We start from the raw sequence: 19,316 nt of genomic DNA on the forward strand, positions 1-19,316 counted from the left end.
CGGAGGCGTTACTGGGTAAAAATTACCACAGAGGCGCTAGTTGCGAAAATATGAGGCTGTTTGAGTTCTTGTTACAATTTTTTAAAGAACTTTAATGAAGATTTTAGGATATTTGATAAATTTTGTTTGATTCTTAAAACACTCTACTTTAACATAAAAATTACAAAGTTAAAAAAAAATATTCTGAAATCGTGGTTTTTTACGTTTCAATTTTGGGTATTTCTGACCCGCTAGCGACAACCTGTGTTACAATATGGGGTTGTGCCTCCCGCCGGGTTAAGCGTTTATAGCTCAGAGCAACTTTAACTGATTTTCATGAAATTTTAGGCATGTATATAACTTACTTAAACCTACAAACGGATTTTTTTGCATTTTCATTAGAGGCTCATAAAAAAGAGTTTAAAAAACGACTTTTACTATTTTTTTTTTTACTATTCCGAGCAAGTGCTTTTTTTCAAAACGACTAATCACGCCACGTAGCAAACTAATCCTTCTAGCTTCTAAAAAAAACTCAAGTCGTTTGGATTAATTTAAAAAAAGTTATGTGATTTTAAAGGGTGGCCGAATACTTTTGCACGCTACTGTACCTAAATGTTACTCGTCTTTTGTTAAGACACAGAAATGATTCATTCTACATTTACATAGTTCACAGGGGTACTTAATATGCTTCTAAAACAATATTGGAATCATGTTTTAATACAGAAAAGTAGAAAATAGAGCAGTTTCTTTATTCTAGCAAGAAAAATGTTTATGATATAAATTACAGTTGTACATCTGCAAATATAATCACTTGCTAATTTATCACTGTTTATGTTGTTATGGAAAAATTCATAGGGCTATTAATGACACTTTGTATGCCATTTTAGGTAAAAAGTTATTTTACCTTTACTTCATAGGTATTACGTATACTATATATGTTTATTATTTTTATTGTAAACTTACAAGGGAAGATCCCACACCCAGAAATTCAAAAAATTTGAAACTTTGTGAATACGTAGGGGATTTTCTCGTGATTACAACGCAATTTTTGTTTGCTGCCCAAATTCACTCGATGGGGGTGAAATTAACCCCTGAAAATTCGGCTACTTTCCGATTTTGTGTTATAACTCGTTACACCTACCCAAAAATCGGGAAATAACCGGATTTTAAGGTGTCAATTTTACCCCTTACAAGGAACACTATTCAATTGATGATGGAATGACCACAAAGGTCACAAAAATGTAAATTAAAGATGCTCCCAACAGCTGGTCTGATCTTGAAAAATCAACGAAGGTGGAACAGTGGAAAGAAGAAAAATGAGGGAAAGAGAATGACAAATCTGTGTGTTCAAAATTAAATATCTCTATTATATGAAAATACATTATACTAAACGAATGGTAATTCATTAATGATAGATAATAATTAGAAAAAATTAATGATAATACTAATGATGTCAGTGACATGTTTAGACTGTCTCGTTGAACAAAGTATGAAAGAAACAGGGTTCGCTCGTTGCAGTCATTGTGAAATTTATTACCCTAGTAGCATTTCTGGTTGGCCCACACTATCCCCAATTTGGGAACTAGTTGGCCATCAAAATGCCAACAATAAATGCTACTAGGGTATTGCTTCAATCACTTTTTCAAACCTTCTTGTCGACAAGATTATTATAAATGTAATAGTTAATATTACCCACTGTTGTGATCTCATTAGTATTATCATTTATTATCACTAATTTTTTCTAATTACTATCTATCATTAATCTATTATCATTTATTTACTATAACGTATTTCCATATAATAGAGATAACTAAATTTGAACACACAGATTTGTCATTCCCTTCCCCTCATTTTTCTTCTTATCCCAGTTCCACTTTTGTCAATTTTTCAAGGTCAGACCAGCTTTTGGGAGCACCTTTAGTTTACATTTTTGTGACCTTTGTGACATACACTTTCGATCCATACAAAAAAATCTGCGCCATTCCATGATCAATTGAATAGTGTTCCTTGTTAGAGTGAATTTGAGCAGCAAAAAAAATTGCGTAATATATACCTATATATCCTCTATACGTCTCCAAAGATTTATAATTTTTTAAATTCCCGAGCTGAGGATTTTCCCTTGTTAGTTATGTAAACTACAGTTAAGTAACTACATGCTACGTATAATATCTAAGTGTGGTATCATTTCTTCACGAAGAAACAAATATCTAAATCTAGTATAAAATTATATGGCGGGTGAAAACGGACCCTATATTCGCCAGAACGTCAACTGCCAATCCATCCTCCTTAACACCCCTACAGGGGTTCAACGTGCCGATGCAGGTATACCCCGCGACACAAAGAACACGTTCAAAAATTATAATAGCCGTCCCGCGGGGGTGTAGTGCGGTCCATTAACACCCTGAAAATTCGAAAGGTAAGCACCCAAGGGTGGGTGAGATTAGCGCGGTAATTCGCAGGCCGCTGTCGGCCTCGCGTCTTGGTCGAAATGTCCGTGAAATAAAAACAGTTCGCAGCGGGTTCGATCGAGGGGAAGTGGGGGCTCGTACCCGCAGCTTGCCGGGGAAACGTGTTAATTATTAATACAAAGCGGTTTAAGCCGTGCGTTATGGCGGCCTATTTTAATCCGGGAGGTCTGTTTTCGCTGTTGCTTTTCGGCCACTTCCGGTCCTGAATTAGAAGCGCCAATAAACGGGGGGGCCTCCATAGAGATCTCGTTGTTTGACCAAGTGCACGCCAGGCTCCCTGTGCGGCCGGTCGGTTTCTTCCAAATACCAGGAACGACGCTGTGAAAAAGGAACCGACAATTCGAGGCGCTATATGCGGTGCCACGAGAAACGTCGTGCAAGTAGATATAAACGGTTTTTTTTTCGTTAAACAATCAAAAAATTTTTTCAAGAAATTTTTAAATGACTTTGTTTTCAACGAGGCTTCGTTTTTCAGAGAAACAATTCTGAAAGTTCATCGAGTACTTTGCAGTTTAGAAATACAGAGGACAACTACTCTGGGTGAGATAATTCTGGAAAACGTTGGAAATTTAATGAACTCTAACAAAATTTAATTTAATTGGTATTTTAAGGGGTAATGCCACTGCAGAGCCCGGAAAGGCAGCCCGATTTTGAGATTATTTTATGCTAGTATAGTGAATGGAATACAAAATCTGTTGGAAGTCCTTTATTGTGCATACCTTGAAGTGTTATCAATTTTTTTTTAAATTTTTTTAATACAAAATGGTGACGTTACAGCTCAACAAATGAAAGATTTCTCCTTCAAGTTTTGACCCAGAACAAAAAATTAAAATTGTTTGAATTCTATGTAAGATTATCTCGGGAAGTACACGAGGGAATTAAAAAAAACTATTTTTTGTAAGAATGGTGCCTGATTGAACAAAATCTTTCAACAATTTTTCACGTCCCTTTTTACCTCAAAATGAAACGTTTTGTAAATTAAAACTGGAAAATAAAGACAGTTAAGAGTAGGCATTTCTGTTATAATGTTTCCCCGAATTTTTGGAGCTGTAAGAGGTTCATTGTTCACTCCTTTTAGATATTTCCCTGATTTTTAAATTTCTCGCATTCGTCATCACTTTTTGCTCCTCTGTGTATACATATCCGTAGATTGCAGGTACTGACATATTTTATTAATGTAAAATCGTAACAGTACTTCTATTTTCGATTGATCGTTCTTTTCTCTAAATTTGTCCCTCAATAATTTACATTCAGTACATAGCTGCAGGCTTCCTTTCCTTGAGATACGATTGTTGGCAAGTATATTTTATACCGTGTCATCTCTATCGAATTTCTGCGCCTACTATAGGCCATGCTGGGTCCTCAGTACCATCCACTACTTGGAGTTATTAGAAAAGCTGTATTTTAATTATTATACTTTAGTTTTCGTTAATGCTGCACTAAAACCCATTGTTATTTTTAATTTCAATGTGCTGTTGAATATGTTTATTTACATTCATTGATGTGGATGAATAACAAGAAAGAACACAATTGATCTATAAAGATAAAATTGATAACAGGGAATTACTTAACATTTTATTTGCCGCGTCGAAATAGACGTGGCCATAATTTACAAGTGATTCATATATGACAGCACACTTTGTTGTGGCAACGTTGCAGGATGGTTGCAGTAACCTTGCATTGTTGCATGGTTGCAGCGCAATGTGGATGTAACGTTGCTGCGACGTTGCCGTGCAACATTGCACGGGGCGGACATAGAATTATTGCTGCATAGTTGCATCAATGTTGCGGTGCAATATTGCACGGCAACGTTCCTACAATATTTCTGCAACGTTACGGCAACGTTTGGTAACGTTTCCACAATGTTGCAGCAACGTTGCGCCAGTATTGCGGCAACGTTCCTGCAATGTTCCAATCTTGCACTGCAACCATTCTGTAACTTTGCTGCAACGAGAGTGTGCTGTATGGGTAGGAATAACACTTTAACTTATCGCAGGCTTGAGTAAAGGAGTGCCTTCTTCTTAACCAAGTTGCTTTCTTACAACCGTGCTTCTCTTTAATTACTTAAACCCCTCGTGAACCAGTCCCTTTCTTTCTCTTACTTTTCATGATACTTGACCTACCATATGCATGATCCGTTTATATGACGAGAACTATAATATACTCTTTCAGTCGCTTATTCTCAAATAGTGCATTCTCTCACAAGGGAACATCCCGAATCCGGAAATTCAAAAAATTCTGAAACTGTGAATATGTAGGGAATTTCCTCCGGATTACAACGCAATTTTTGTTTGCTGCCCAAATTCACCCTAAGGGGGTGTAATTGACCCCTGAAAATCCGGTTATTTACCGATTTTGTGTTATAACTTGTGAACTGTAAAATAATTTTTTTCACCAAATGATGGATCCAATTAAAAGAAGTAACTTTTGTCTTAAAACTTTTTTTCTATCTTTTACAGTTCGCGAGTTATAACATAAAATCGGAAAATAGCCGAATTTTCAGGGGCTAATTTCACCCCCTTCGAGTGAATTTGGGCAGCAAACAAAAATTGCGTTGTAATCAGGAAGAAATCCCCTACATATTCACAAAGTTTCAGATTTTTTTGAATTTTCGAGTTCGGGACCTTCCCTTGTCAGTCCGTAACGAATAGCTTTTTTACTACTGTTGGCTTTTATTAATGACTGTAATAGTATAAGCAGTATCGTGGTATATCCTTCTTGTATAATACTAAGTCAATGTATCCGATGGGGATTGATGGTATGGATCGGGAAAAGGAGTAGGCATGAATGCATGCAGGGAAACCTAATTGCACGCACTATTTAGTAAAGTATACATATGTATAATAGATGTATTGAAAAAATAATGATGGAAAAAGAAAGAACGCAGTAAGTACTAAATTAAATTCAGATTAATGGTATATACAAAAATAAGATAAATACATATTATTCGTGTATTAAATTATAAATATTACATAAGTTATAGGTATATAAAATATAAATCTTTATATATCAAGTTATAAATATTAAAATTTAAGTTATCTAGTTTATAAATATTTTTGTGATAAGTTATGAATATTAAGTTAACTACTGGGATTAAGCCGTGTATTTATAAATGTGTGATACGAATAGATTATAGGGGTAAAGAGTACAGTGGTTGGCCACCTGACAGTGATTGACCCTATTTTAAGAAATGAAAAAATATAAAGAAATATCAATTTTATGCTTTATTTTTAATCAACATATTCATATTCCTTGTACTTTTTTGTTTCGAATGTAATCAATATTTCTCCACTCAGTATATACTGTGATTATATTTAAAAGCAGATAGGAGACTCGGCTTTACAGCTTGAAAATTACAGCGATTCAATAAAAAAATCATAAGAGTACAGTTGAAAGTTTTCGAATATTATAATGTATTTGTGATATCTATATATCTGATATTCTGTATATATTGATAACTAACGGTCAAAACTTTATAAAAAAAATTATTTATTTGTTAAAATTATACATATATTATGAAAATTACAGGAGGCCAACAACTGTCATATGAATAATGTTGAATAGCAATAATTGGCCGGGCTGCTGGCAACTATTTTATAACCATGATAACGGTAAAACAGTTATTGGCCCCCTATTTATTAGCGATATTGAAACGGTAATTTTTAAAAAAGATTCAACATTTACATAATTATATTACAATTAAATAAAAAGAAGAAGTACTATTATGTTTGTTACATTGTATATTCTCCCTGTCATTTAAGAAGGAATCTGCCGACCGACGAATTTAGACAAGGTTCTGCGCAGGTTGACGCTCATTGGTGCCGGGAGAAGCCACTATTGGCTGCACCCCCACCAACGCTTTTTCGGAGCCAATGAGTTCATTCTACATGCGCAAAACGGGTTCCTTCTTAAATGACAGGGAGAATAGTTATATTTTAAGTTTCTTGTGACTTGAATTTTATTTAGTGTATTCAAATTCAATTTGATTATTAAATTTATGTAATTAAATTGGAATTAAAAATGAAATTTGGTTGAATTAATTGGATAAAGCAGCAAGAGAAAAACATTAAAAAAGAAAAAATCAGTAACAAGGAGAATACTATTCAAAATAAAAAAGCGAAACCAATAATTATAAGCAATGAAAGATGCGCAAAGAAAGTATACCTTGTCAGAGATAATAACTGATAAAGTATAGGATGTATAAGAATAAATATATTTATTTATGTTTAATAAACACATATATACATAAAATATATCCATTTTTTATTGAATTATTTTAATCCCATTTCTATCATCAAATCATATAACAGTTTCTTTTAGGTTATATTACGTGTCAAGTAGCGGCCAATCACTGTCGAACCGATCGGACAACTACTATCATGACCATGCCAATAACTATATTTCTTCGCAGTCTACACATTTTTTGTATATTTTTATACGTTCTTGATTTTTTTTATAAACTCTATTTATTTTTAGATTATTAGGGGTTTTTCGTACTTATTTATATTGATTTCTATTTCAAATTTACTAAATTCACATTTATAATTCGATGTTTATGTGACACTCCTACTTAAGTGGCCAACCATTGTACCCTTTACCCTATGAGTTACATATACCTATTACAGTAAGATTCTCCATCAACTGGAAAACAAAAGGTAACGCAGATCACGAAACAATATGAAATAATTTTAACACATTTCATTAGTCACTGGTGATTCGTGATACTTATCGAACCTGCCTCGAGAAATCAGGCTTACGTATTTTTCAATTGGATGTCGAATTCGAAATAGTAGAAAAGGAAGCCGAAATTAGAAAAATTCAACGCCATCGCAGCTTTCCATAATTGAATACTGCAGCCTAATTTTTTTATTATCTACATTTAACGGTGTTACCAGGAATCTGATACTCCGCAGCAGACCGAAAGCTGTTAATGCCGGGTTCGAGCGAGGTACCTATCTATCAGAATATTAATCGTGATCGAGTGATTGGGAAAAATAAAAATGCGTTTGGCGCTGGTTGGCCACGAAACTAGAAAAGAGTTAATTGGTAATCAATGTTTAATGTGAGTGAACTAGGGCTGGAAGTATTTGTTGAATTTCCACGTAGTCAAATAGTCGAGTACTTAGATGATTCAAATATTTAGCAAATATGTATTTGATTATGTATCTCGTGCACTGATCAAGTCCCTAGATATAATACGTGCACAATATCCAAGTACTAACTTATTCATATGATTCATATAACTCAGCCTGATTATAATTAATTTCTTCCCATTGCAACTTATTCGCACCTCAACGACCCAATTAAGGAAGGACTATATTTTACGCAACGCTAAAACAGGCCGATTTTTGAGAATTTTTTCTGGAGAAATTATGAAGCAAATCATGTTGAACTCTTTTTATGGCAGCATATTTAACTTTTGAAGGTACGAAAAAATTTATGTTAAACACATGCATTGTAGGTGTCGCTGTCGACGCATTTTGCTACAGCGCAGCCGCCGAAGTTGCAAAACGGTGAGGGTGATTTAGAGAAAACTATTCAACCAATCGACTTGCCCTTACACGTACAACTAGATAATTCCAAACTATTGCCGATGGACCTCTAGTATTATAAAAAAAATAATTTGAATAGTTCAATATTAATAAATAGGTTAAAAAATTTCCTGTAAAATCGCACTTCTTTTCCTAAGCTCTACAATTTTGTCAATTTCGATTTTTTTTTAAGTTCATCGAGAATAGTTTTAGCGTCGCTTAAAGTATAGTCCCTCTTAATTGAATGCGCATGAAGATCTAGAGAAAAGAATGTGCATCGCGAGTAGTACAAAATTTACTTCGTAAGTGGTATTTTCAAAACACCTTGTGGAGATCAAAATGCAACGTAGCTGATCGTTAACTGAATATAGTTACGTATTATCACCTATTGTGTAATATTTTTCTTAATACCACCACTACTTTCACAAATATATTCCACAGCAATTTAAATAGGTGCAGCACTCGCAAGGGGCGTGCACGCGAGGTTCGGGTCACCGATTTCATTTAAGTGTTGCACATGCTTACTGCGCACTATGTGTAATAAAATGTATTTAAACCCATTGCGCATATTGATCAGAACTCTCATAAAAATTGCGCCCAATGCATTTAAGGGGTCATGCTCAGTCAGGAGGCCGAAAAAAGGGTGGTCTTTGGAAATTTTTTACTCAAAAGCTATAACACATTTCGCAAAAAATCTTTCTTCCTTTTAAGGATTGCATCTAGTACCGTGCATCGTAATTTTTTTATTTAAAAATATTTACCAATAACTAAGTTATTGTCCATCACTCGAAGGTTCTCTAAAAAAAAGGTTTTTGCGGTGACCACAGCTGCTCGAAAGTCGATCATCTAAAATAAAAAATTCAAAAGAATTTACTTATTATATTATATTATTTAGTATTTGAACGAAGGATTTTTTTATCCGATGCTTAGTTTTCTAGGCATGATTTATGATAAAAATTGATACTTTTACTTTAAACTCCTTCGTTCAAATACTAGATAAGGCAGAAGCCTTTTTATTTAGAAAGCCTTCGAGTGATGGACAGTAACTTAGTTATTGATAAATATTTTTAAATAAAAAAATTACTATGCACAGTACTAGATGCAATCCTTAAAAGGAAAAAAGATTTTTTGAGAAATATGTTATAGCTTTTGAGTAAAAAATTTCCAAAGACCACCCTTTTTCGGCCTCCTGACTGAGCATGACCCCTCAACCCATCATTACCACACGAAAGATTTTAGCTAAATTAATGCCAGTCCCCAATACGTAAAAAAACTGTTGGTTACACACAGTGATGAAATTAACTTCACTGTTATCAGAATTTCAATATTTCTAGAATTAATTTTCACGTCAATTCTGCGCTAGGGAGCCACGTAGGCACGTTGGCAATAAAAGCGCATCGTAAAAAGCTCCGGCAACATTGACCTAAACCCGTGACGCTAATTATGCTGTTTTATTCAATGATGCACGGCGAAATGGGGATCCCTCTTTAACATAAATCGCTCCTCGGGCCTTTATGATTTTATCGGGGCCCCATTGCAGCAACGCAAGCGCATTACCTACGCTCTCGCGTCTTTTAACGCGCGCATTTTACGTCCGCGTTTGCGCCTTCGTCGTGACATTATTACGCTATTATATTAGTTTCTGTTGCGAGTCGCGGAGGCGGATTAAAGGCCTCCATGGATAATGGCAGCAACAGGCATTTATCCCGGGATGAAGTAATATCCCCTTGTAATAATCAGAAACCCGCGTGAAATGTATCAAGACCCAAGACTTTTGAGACCTATCAAGACTCAAGACTTTTGAGACCTATAAAGACCCAAGACTTTTGAGACCTATCAAGACCCAAGACTTTTGAGACCTATCAAGACCCAAGACTTTTGAGACCTATCAAGACTCAAGACTTTCAAGAGTTTAAAGCTTCGAATCATGTTCGAAGTACTTCGAATTAGTCACCTGATATACAAGACAGATTCGAAGCGATTCAAAGTGCTTCGAATCCCATCACTAATCACCAGCAATTAAAACTACAAAAACATCTATACCCAAACCACTATTTGTACTTCTCGCAAGATTCAATAAGCACTTGGAATTAATTTTGTCCAATAATTGCGGACGATCATCAGCACTTGCTCGACTAGATGATGTCCAACCCCCACTGGATTAAGTCCCCGATACCATTCGTCGTATCTCCCACTGAATGCATTATCGACGAAAGAAATCACTCCTCGACAATTAAGTCAGGGTACATATAAAACAATCCAGCCATTCCACCATGCGCGTTTCGCGTATCAGGTTCCGAGCGAGCGCGCCACATGGGAACCTTGAGGAAGGTTAGGTCCTTATGGCGGTGACTGCTAAATGTTATGGTTGGCGGTGCATGCCGGGACCGACGATCCGCTGATATCCACTCACGCGTTTCTGGGTATAGACAACGAAGAAAGCCTGCAGAACGAGACCAGGGTCTTGTTCTTGTGCGGCATGCGAGTCCTGAGTGCCCTTCATATCGACCGATCGTTCTCCTCTCGATCCCACTTTTTCCGTGTCTCCTTCAGCCCCCCCTACCCCCGCCCCCGTATCCTGTCAGGCTCCCTGCGATGCTTTCCCAAACGATTTTCTGCGTTTCGTCGCAAGGGATCCTTGACAAACGACCCCATCTTACCGCTCGGTCCCTGCTCCTTCAGCGGCCATGTTTGTCCGTAGTCCACGATCCTTGACGCCTGTTGCGAGGACTTCGTGCCAATTCGAGCAGCCTGGGGATTAGGATATGCGCCGGGACACTTGTGAATGACATCTTCTCTGCCTTGGGTGTATGTTTACAAGAAGTAGATTTCGTTTGTTGGTGCAACGAATTTTGGTTAGTATTCGTTGGAGTTACAGGAAACGTATGAATCGAGGAATCGGGAATTGATGAAGTAAGTGTGGTCCAGTTCTGTGCGGGAGGCTTGTGATTTTATTGGAGGATGAGAAGCGCTTTAGCTGTGGAATTGCTATGTTACGGCTTGGTGATGAGAATATGGAAATTGTAGTTACGTTGGTAGTAAATTTTTATCGATTACAAAATGTTTTAAGAGGTCAGTCCACTGTGAGTTTTTTTTCTCTGACAACGTATAATGCAATAAATCTTTTTAGTGTTAGTTAATTATCTCAAAACATCATTTTTTCAACAAAATGTTTTACATGAGAGTATAAAAAAAATTATTTTAAATTTTTAATAGTTTTTTTTTTTAAATATATATAGCACTGATGTGAACGCCTTGAGAAGACGAGGTAGTGCTGGTGCAGGTTGTTCCGGGAGAACGACGCATTTGAAACAAAAAATTCAAAGTGTGTTGTAATCATTATGAGTGTGGTTATCGCCGGAACCAGGATTATTTTTACTGATAAAAAATTAACAAAATGGCGGAGGTTTGAAGTTTAAGTGTCGAAATACGGTAAATTGTTAAATCATTTTTCCTTGTAAAAAGTATGAAATGGTTAATCCAAAAAGGTTTCCGTGGTCCCGGTCATAGTCACTGGCGTTCTGAATAACGTGTAAAAATTTCAAACTGATTGGTCAAATAGTTTTTTTGCAATCACCTGCACCAGTTGAAAAAATGATGTTTTGAGATAATTGCGTTTTAAGTTTTAAAACATATTAAAAAAATTATTTTAATTTTGTTTTGTATAATATAAGAGTAGCTTAATAAACACTAAAAAGATTTATTGCATTATACGTTGTATCTACGGAGAAAAAAAAATCTTTAAAAATAGCTTCATTTTTCAAACCGTCACAGTGGACTGACCTCTTAATATTTATGTAAGAGTTTGGGCATGTCGCTGCTGCGCGTTTGTCACTGTATTATATATATAAATATTTAAATTATAATATAAGAAAATTGCCGCATGAGTATTAGCGTTTTGACTAATTTGTAAGGAGATTAGGGAAAACCCATACTATTTTAAAATATATCTACCATGCGTCTGAAGGGGACTGAAGTACCTCATTAAAGGGCATATGTCTGATTATATTATAATAAATATGCAGCACCAAAATTCATTCTTTTAAAAGTCTGCATTCAATTGGAATAATCAGTTCAAAAACAGGAATAAAATAAAAAATACTTAGAGGCACTAGTTTTTACTAGAATGAGATAGGTACTATTTAACACAATTACAAGATTATTTACCTAACAACGTTGTTTCTCACTCAGATACCTATTAATATTCAAAAATTACTCGTGCTACTCATATTTAACATTTAATAGAGACGGTGGCAGAAAATGGCTACATTTATGGTTCTTGCACCTAAAATTTTAATAATAGGTAATTCTACAAATCCCAATCCGCAATAAGTCCAGACTCATCTTAGATATTAGTTTCAAAAAGTTTTTTTCAATATTGAAGCATCGTTTTTATTTTCAGGAGAAGGTTCTACAATATTTACTACATGACCAATAACCATCTGTGTACCTATATACATGTGTGCACCTATCGCACTTTGGAACAAGACGTTGGAACTCTTCTGCTGTAAAAGGTACGCTCCGTCTCAGATAATGATGATGGCTATTATGATTCGTCGAGTTGAAATGAACCTTCTATACATGCACCCGCAAATTTCATCCACAACTACCTACATATTTTACGGAAGAACTACCGTCTGAAGAATAGGAGAACGAAACATAACAATTCTTTGCGTTCACATGTTTTGATTCAGAAGTAAGTAAAGCTGGGAATCCACCAGGTAGCTAAGCTATGCTATGCGATGCTATGCTACGCCATGCTACGTTTTTAAAAAAATTAGCTTCAATACATTCTTATGGAACCGTTTCCACCAAAAGATAAGCTAAGCTGTGCCATGTTATGTTATGTTTTTAAAAAAAAAAAACAGCTTCAATACATCCCTTTCCACCAAAAGCTACGCTTCTGTGCTATGCCTTACTATGTTTCCAAAAATCGCTCGCAGGGCAATCTCGTGCTACGTCGCTAATCTCGGGTTGGCTAACCCGAAAAAACATAGCACCGAAACGCTTTAAGCCGGGACTCCACCAGGAAGCTAAGCTATGCTATGTGATGCTACGCAATGCTATGATACGTTTTTAAAAAAATTAGCTTCAATACATTTTTATGGAACCGTTTCCACCAAAAGCTAAGCTAAAACATAGCACAGCTTAGTTTAGCTTCCAGGCGGATTCCCGGCTTTATTATATAATTATAAACACACTCTTTTGAGTATCTGCAACGTGAACTTATAACTTTCTATGTCTGATAATTAATCGTTTTTGCGAACGATACAAATATCGATTTCCATCTACAAAATAGCGTTTGAACTTTTATTATTTGAGAACAACAACTTCCAAGTTGTCGCCCTGTACACCTTCCTTTATACCTGCTTTTTTTACAAGTCGCAAAAACTATTTTGGCCATTTTCTTACCATTCTCCTTTTAATACTTTTCTCCTTATCAACTAATACTCTTAATACACTGCAACTGTCAATGTATATTTTATAAAAACCTCGTATAAAATTGTGTACACTATACACATTGAAATTCAGTACCGTAAACTGGGGTGACTTTGCCCGCCGGTGTGACTTTGCCCACTTTTTTAACTCTGACTGAAAAATTACCACATGATTGAATTCGCTATTGTTTTTTTTTTCGTTTGACCTTGGAGAAATTATTGCTATCGATTACAGAACACCATATGTTCTAATTACTTCACAATAAAATAAAATAAAGTTCTTTTCCGAAAAGTGGGCGATGGCACCCCGGCGCGGGCAAAGTCACCCCAGTTTACGGTATCCGCATTTAAAGTGCCTATTAGTATCTATCTATGCTCTCCGTGAACGAACCCTTTCAGGTCTGCACTTTTTGGCTTGTGCGAATTTTTTTTTCATGGTGCTTCTGTTGTCAAAAACTGCGTTCTCCCAATAGGGTGTTGTACAGAAGAGGTCCTGGAATCATGCCACAAACTGTGTAAACTGTACAGGAAGGGGTTACAGTCTTAAGACATCACGAAAAAGAACGAATCAGGATATTTTCCAAAGATTATTGCTTCCCTCTGACCCATATATTACGCTTTCTGATGTCATTCCGAAACACAAGAAAAAAAAATTCCTCTGAAGGTTCTCGAAATGGTATGTCACAAAGAAAATGTAAATGAAAGCTCAGAGAGCACAAGTACGATATCCGATTTATCAGAATCTAAATAAATGTACCTAGATACAGGCAATAATATTTATTATATGAATAAAATAGCATATTCTCATTTCAAAAAGCATTTATAATCCTGACTCTGTTTATTATTATTTTCAACAACATATTTGAACTACGTAATCTTCTATAAACGCATGCCTCATTTTTTATAAAAATCCGAAAAAATAAAATTTTCACAGTACTTAATTTCAAAAATGTTTTAAAATTAAGATCGCCATACTAAATTCGACATTTTGATTATATAATTTTAGGCGAACATCGGAAAATTATCACAATCTCCGCAAAAATTAATTTAAAAACAAGGTTTATACTGATGTTATTAGGTCTTCGATATTGAAATTTGCATTTCGGACAAGATATTCGCAATCAGCGACCCGAAGAACAATAGAATACCAATTTTCGTGCAGATCTATCAATTTTTTAATATGCACACCCGCCATATTGGGTTGGCCATTTCTTTTTCAAAAATTTGAAGTTCAGATTCGTAATCAGCGATCCGAAGAACAATGGGATACCAATTTTCGTGCAGATCTATCAATTTTTTAATATACACGTCCGGCATTTTGTTTTCAAAAATTTGAAGTTCAGATTCGTAATAAGCGATCCCAAAAACCCCCGGGCACGGATTTCTGACTAAATTGAAGTACGCTTTGAGGGGTTTGCCGCTTTTCAGCGATTTGGAACCACTGTGCCGCGTGGCAGGCAGGCGAATTACAATAAAATTGTTCCTGGCGGCTGTGTTCATGGCGACGTTTTCGAAAGCACCTTTTTAATCGGGGGTCAGAGTATCAACAGACTGTTTTCACAGGTCTGACTTTCGCTGCTTAAAAAGTCAAATATGCATATCGAATTCAGAGTAGAAAAAAGATCGACGAATTTATACAAAGCTATGCACCTCGTATTTGGGTTAACACGCCGATACATACGTATGAATGTGAGAATGTCGAATAAAGTAAAACACTTAGGGGGCGCAGTCGACGTCATCATGCTCCACAGCAGTGGAAAAAGGACTGTCTTTTCTGCGTCACGTTCAATGACTGCGTAGATATCTTTGATTTATAAACAGGAACGAAATTATCTTGGGCAAGGGAATTTTTGCAACACAAAGAAAGGCAAATGATTATAATGCACATTAAATAAAGTTTTAATGGTTGCAAATTATTGTTCCCTCTTTACATATTAAATTTGATAGGTAGGAGGTATTGTTTTTTCATATATGAGCTGCAAAAAATTGTATTTACATTTAAATCTTGGTATCCAAGATTTTATAAAATTATTCCCTTCGTTGCAAGTGCAAGTGAGGAATAATATGTAGTATATATTGTTATTGAACAAATAACATATAAATAGTATTCCGTAATGATTGCAGAGATAGTTGAATATATAAAACGTAGGGTGTTGAATGGGTAAGGTAAAATTTATAAGTAAATCAAAAAGTAGAAAACACAACTTTATTTAAGATGATTAATCTTCCCTTAAGGGTTTATACCTACTCAGGAGGCTGAAAAGAGGCGATTTTTTTTGAAAAAGCGGAAGCATATATTTTTACAGAAATTTTTGCACTTAAAATAGCAACATTTAAAGAATATTTGGTAATTTTTTTGTAGAGAAATATTTACGTTTAAAATAAAAATACAACGACATTCAAGAAGCCTTTTTAAAAACGATGAGCAAGATATAAAAAAAAATGCTGCACCAATCTTTCTGAAATTTGGTGGGCTTTATTTTATATAAAAATCTACTGAATGACGGAAGGATTTTTTTTCTATGTATAGTTTCGATTATATCAACGAAAAATGGCTTCATGGTTATCACTAATGGCTGTTTTTCGTTGATAAAATCGAAACTATACAGTCGAAAAAAACCCTTCGTCATTCAGTAAATTTTTATATAAAATATAAACCCCCAAGATTTCATAAGATTAGCGCAGTAGTTTTTGAGATATCTTGCTCACCGTTTTTAAAAGGTCTTCTTGGATGTCATCGTATTTTTATTATAAACTTAAATATTTTTCAATAAAAAAATTACCAAATGTTCTTTAAATGCCGCTCCTTTAAGTGCAATAAGTTCTGTAAAAATATATGCTTCCGCTTTTTCAAAAAAAATCACAAACATTCGCCTCTGTTCGGCCTCCTGACTAGGTATGACCCCTTAAGGGAGGAGACCACGGTAAAAAATCTGAAAAATCGATTTTTTCTTTTTTACAGTTTCTGAAAGACGTACGTGTCAAGAATGGTCTCTCCAAATTTTATGAAGAAATTCGCAAAATTGACGGAGATATAGTATTTTCCGTGAAGCGGTGTCAAGCGCGCGACTGAGCCGCGCGGAACATTGAACGCGTTTTCCTCAGAATGACGTTTTTCAACCACGTTGACAGTCTACAGAGAAAACTATACGTCCAATTGCCACGAGCAAGGGCCTTTATTGTACGGAAAACCCGTCGCTATTACGTGACGATCAGTTTTTTCAATTAACTACCTGCTTCTATTTTTGTTATCAACATTTCCCCAATTTTGTACCCCGAAAACATGATTTTTTTTCAGTGGTCCACCATTTTGTAATTTTTTTGCGATTTTGACTTTTATTGATCGTCACGTAATAGAGGTAGGCTTCTAAGGTCGGTATCAGATATATTGGCCGGTGAATTCGTTTTCGGGAACAGCGATCGAGGAGAAATCAGCCACCACCACCTGACGATCGTCGATTTGTCAGTTGGAGTTGCTAGGCCCTCGCAGGGTATGGTGGGGTAGCGGGAACGCTGCTCGGCTCTGCCTGAACCTAGCCGTTTGGCTGTTATTTATTCTTAGCGGAATAGTTGTGTGCGTTACGAAGCTATGCGTAGACGAATACGAGATGAAGCTATCGAGAAAGAATCAATGTTCTGAAAGCTCCTGAATTTTTTCGGGGCTAACGCACACCTATTCTGATGTGTGTATTTCTACGCTAAGAACTCGGTTTGGCCTACACGTCAGGAGCTTGGCACCAGTGATGTCAGAATCGTGGGACGTGGAACAAATGCTTACCCCCACTATGACCTACCGTCGTCCCCCACTTTCTTCCCATCGCACTGCGCACAAGCATATCCCTACTCCTATCCATGTGAACTGTCTGTTGGGCTGTCGAGCACACGGACAGGAGTAGGGATATGCTTGTGCGCAGTGCGATGGGAAGAAAGTGGGGGACGACGGTAGGTCATAGTGGGGGTAAGCATTTGTCCCACGCTGTGATGCCAGATCGAGGACGGGTTCCCTCGAGAATTTCCCCCACCTCGCGCACACTACGCCGGAGCTGCGTGTCCGTGAGTCAGACTCCGAAGCGCCGAGCTCACGGACACGCTGCTCCGGCGTAGTGTGCGCGAGGTGGGGGAAATTCTCGAGGGAACCCGTCCTCGATCTGGCATCACAGGTCCCACGTCCCACGATTCTGGCATCACTGCTTGGCACTATCCCCACCACTTCTGGCTCACTCTTGTTCAGCGAAGGCGAGAGCGAGATGGAACGAGAGCGAGTCAGAAAACGTTGAGGAAACGAGCACCGTGGTAGGCAAACTGTGTGGTGGGGGGATACCCCTCACGAAACTCACCGGCCAATGTATCTGGTACCGACCTTAGTTTCTAAATATTTTTGTCTTTTTGAAATCGGATTAACCATATGGCCTGGGCACTGGCAACGCGACAAGCACGATTTTGCCGGAACGCAAATTTTGATGAAGAGTGTACAGGAAACGGATTTATGAATTTGATTGAGAAAAAAAATTTTCTTACCCTTCGATATGTACATATTAACTATACTAAGCAATAATATTGATTTACTTGCGTTGCTTGGTTGAAAAAAATTCCCGAAAACACCCTTACTTTTCAGACCATGACAGTGGTCTCCCCCCTTAAGAAATTAAAAATCAAGTATTAAATCAATTTATGTAAGTATATGTATAATGTCAATTTTAAACCTTCTGTTGCCCGTCATTGTATTCTAATAATTATAAACTGCCTTTGTCATACACTGCCATGCAAAGAAAAAGAGAAAGAGCTTAAAAATACGAAATGTTCAAAGTAAATTTTACATGCAAAAGTTATGTTTAAAAGGCGAGGTTCAGTGACCTAAAAGTGCATTGCTATTACACCTAGCCACATTTTGTGAATTTAGTTCAAATCAAATCTAGCATTGCTGTGCAAAGATTCTTTTTGATTATGAAATTTGATAATTGAAATCTCTTACATTATCTGGTGCAGCTGTGTTAAGTCTGAAACAAGTGCGGAATATTTATCGCTTACAATAAGATATTAAACAGAATATGTTACAGCAATATTTTTAGGATCTGCGCGTTTCCATTCAGAAAAATATGTAATAGGCGTACATTATAAATTTTACATTACTCACTGTACGTCCTTGGACGTATTCACACTGACGTTATTTCAAAGTAAAATTTTGTCGCTGAATATTTTAGAATAAAAAATACAATACATAAGAATGTGTTACGTTATACGAGCTGATTCCAAACACATCCGACGTTACGAAAATATAACGTCGTAACATATAAAATATCTACGTACAATCGGCTGAAAAATATTGTTCCAGCAAAAATTAAACCCTCTCAGGTAAATAAAACTATTATTATTCAACGCCGGGCCCCAGAAAGCGATGCAACTATGAAATTTTAAACATAGCCGAAATATTTCAGGTGATAAAGTCCGGTGAAGCACCCTGGGTAAGGTAATAAAATAATTGTGACGTTATTTATAAAGAAAATGATGTAAACAAATTCTGCGTTGATGCTTGTCATGGTCATTCCCTTTTTGCTGAAAGCAACCAAAAGGTGCAGCCTCTAAGAATTTGGGCATTTTCTCTCTGAACAATACGTTATTTTCGTAGGTTCGTAGACACACGTGGTGACTTTCGACCCGCGGGACAATACGGTCATAAACCGCGGCCCCTGCAAGACGCTCCCACCGATCCATGTGGTTAATTTTTGGGAACCAGATGCTCGCATTTTTCTCCTCTACTTCAACTAGGTCTAAAGCAGTGGTTCTTAACCGGTGTTCCTCGGAACACTTATATTATGAAAAAAGAATTCTTTTTTTTTACTGTCATTAATCTGTAATCTATAATTTCTAATAAAAGGTATGCTCGTGCATATTTTTGTTGC

Source organism: Andrena cerasifolii, chromosome 11 (assembly GCF_050908995.1).
Source record: "Andrena cerasifolii isolate SP2316 chromosome 11, iyAndCera1_principal, whole genome shotgun sequence".
Taxonomy (NCBI): domain Eukaryota; kingdom Metazoa; phylum Arthropoda; class Insecta; order Hymenoptera; family Andrenidae; genus Andrena; species Andrena cerasifolii.